This window comes from Astatotilapia calliptera, chromosome 3 (assembly GCF_964374335.1).
Source record: "Astatotilapia calliptera chromosome 3, fAstCal68.1, whole genome shotgun sequence".
NCBI classification, from domain to species: domain Eukaryota; kingdom Metazoa; phylum Chordata; class Actinopteri; order Cichliformes; family Cichlidae; genus Astatotilapia; species Astatotilapia calliptera.
In genome coordinates, this window is record NC_137424.1 from 77,788,032 (window position 1) to 77,791,004 (window position 2,973).

The following is a 2,973-nucleotide window of genomic DNA, read 5'->3' on the forward strand; positions in this document are numbered from 1 at the left end:
GCAGTCCTTCTGGTGGGAGTAAACCAGCTACAGAACCCACAACGGGACGCCAGCACTTGATTACAGACATTGGGGCCTGAATAAGTACTTTGTGTCCTATCTGTGCCAAAACAGGGAGCAGTGTGTCCTTAGTAGGAACCTGCTTGCACTCATGTGCATCAAGTACTTCCAGCAATTCATCTGTATCCACTGAATTGAAGTCATCCAAAGCCTTCAGGAGAACAGATCGCTCTTCTTGTGAGACGTCCAAAAGAAAGGAATCTTTTAAACTACTGGTTGTCGAGCCGCACAATATCTCCTCCAGAAAGGGTATTGCAAGCTTCACTGGGAAGTAACCAGCTTGTTTCCACCCTACAACAAACACTCTAGCTATAGCCTGCCATTCTTCACACTGAAAGTCATGCCGGATGAATGGGACTTTCACCTCAACTCCCAATGTGCAGCTGTCATAGAAATCCATTCAAAATTCTGTCAGGCAGTCTCGCAAAACACCACTTCCTTCCCCCTGTTCAAGCTCTCCATTTGGTAACAACATTTTGATATTGACCTCAGATGAAATAATGTTTGAGTCCTTAAAGGCACTGATCAAATCAGTAAGACAATGACCTCTTCTAACAGTCAGTATTACGGGACAAGATCGTGGTTCAGGGGGTGCTTGGTCAGGAATATTGGCCTCTCCTGTCAGCCCCGGTGAGAGAGACAATGTGTGATGACGTGGATCAGACTCTTTTTCTGTAAACAGTGTTTCAGGGTTTAGTTCAACCACACTAATATCCACCCTGTTATCCCCACTAATAATAACAACTGCATCAGAATCTTCACTTTCACCTACTTTTGGCAGACCATCCCATGGTTATGTGTCATTCAGTTCCAAATATCCACTTATGGAAGCTCCATCATTAATTACAAAGTGGTTTGATGGTTCTGAATTTATGTTTTCCACCAACAGATCATCAGCGGCCCGATTAGGTTCATTGTCAGTGAGATCTACCACAGAGGGCTGGGTTATTGCATGATCGGCCTCTACGTCTTGGGGATGCTGTTGTGTTTTCTTTCTGGTACACAGATAAAGTCGCAGAATTTTGACCTTACTTTGCTTATATGTGGTGGATCATAATTTTCATTAGTTTTGGAGTTGTACATCTCTGTTCCTTACATTTCATGTGATGCCTTTATTAATGTTTTATTTGTTGCTTTGACTGTTTTTGAATAGAATATGCAGTGGGAATATAGAGGGAGATAAGCAGTGAAAGTTTTGCCTGGGTTGATTGTGCGTCGATCCATTGCTAATGCCTCAGGGCTCCAGTAGGTGGGTTCGCGCGCTTCCTCCTTCACTCAATACAGACGAGTGAGAGCTGCGTGTCTGTGCCGTTCTTTCACCTCTCCTCACTATTTCCCCTGTTTAAGGTAACTGTCATGCACAAATCTGTATAAATGTGTGTTACTGTTGATTATTACGTTGTTATCATTGTTCATTGTAGCGAAAGATGTGAATTGCGGACTATTCTGAGAAGTTCCAGTTAATCTCTGTTGCTGCGTATGCTAGTTTTCGCTATTACTCCGCCATATTGTGTGAAGATTTTTCTGTTACTATCTGTATAAGTTAACTACTGAAAGACATGCAGTACTTAAAGTATTATTTCATTGCTGTGGAAAGTTAGTGACTGTGTCAGCTAACATGTGCGAGTTAAAAAGATGTTTTTGTCTAATGCTACAGTTCATGTTATCTAAAGTATTCTCATCAGCTAATGCAGCGAACAATAGTGACTTAGTTTGGATACAGTTGTCCTGAGACTGAGTGCATCCATAAGAATATTGTTTTGGTTGTATTGCTTCTGAAACTCAATACAGACGAGTGAGAGTGAGAGCTGCGTGTCTGTGCCGCTCTTTCACCTCTCCTCACTATTTCCCCTGTTTAAGGGCACAACATATACAACTCATCAACTGTACTGGAAGCATCCACATGCATCTGTGAGCTCTCAATATGAGTTGACTAGTGTGAAAGACTTTTGGGGTTTTTGAGATGCCATTGGGGAAAAACAGATTTTCAGCCATAAGTTTGATATTTGACACGGTTTCATTTTTATCTACAGATAAATGCCTTGTTCCACCACCACTTACAGACTTCACCTGTTTGAACCCACCCTTCTCCTCATCAAAATCCATCCAGCCAACCTCAGTTCGTCTCACTGTTCGTTTTGCATTTGTATTTTCTGCCCACTGAGACAATTTCTTTTTAGGAGGCATTCCCTCAGCTCCTGTCAGTCTTTGTCGTAGCCTTGAGAGTATAGATTCTTTCCTGGATGGTGACGTCCGTGACAGTGTTGCTTGTCTGCAGAAGGCCACAGTGGAGACTCTATTGCAAACTTTGGGGATGTACTTTGCCAGGTCACTGTCTGTCATTAAGGGAATGACAGTTTCATCAATCTGAAAAATATAAACAACAAATTAATAAAATTGTCAATATTAAAAAAACAATGAATACATACAACTGCATATTTTAGAGTTGTTTTTTGCTATCTACTTTTGATAACAGATACTTTTGGTAATGTGGTACACATTTGTCCAACATAAGATGAACAAGAATTACTTTTTAAATTACTCTTTAAACATATCATGTCATTAATTAATGTCATTGATTAAACCAAAATATGAAATTCAATAAATCTTTTTAGAATGTGCATAGTAAATTGTGGATTGCGGCTCTCCGTTCACAAACAAACACACAGACACACACGCACGCACACAGCAACAGCTGCAGTGGCTTACATTCTCATCTTCAAGTTTCTTGATCACATCTTCTTCAACTTTGCGCTCTGTTAAAAATTCTCACAGCCGAGTATCCATAGCTGACCTCTAAACCACATGAAAATGAAATTAATTTTATGTAGCAGATTTTTACATGATAGCCTACCTATAAAATCCCTTTATCTATGGCAAATCAGAATTTGATAATGATTCAGAATCAGAATA

At 40.3% G+C, this 2,973-nt stretch overlaps 1 long non-coding RNA gene across 1 annotated transcript; it reads left to right on the top strand.

Moving 5' to 3' along the window:
- Positions 1–1,023: 1,023 nt before the first annotated feature.
- LOC145425886 (uncharacterized) lies at positions 1,024–2,690 on the top strand. The gene is made up of 2 exons (XR_013906662.1): positions 1,024–1,407; positions 2,094–2,690. It is a non-coding gene; the product is annotated as an uncharacterized LOC145425886 (long non-coding RNA).
- The last annotated feature ends 283 nt before the right edge of the window (positions 2,691–2,973 follow it).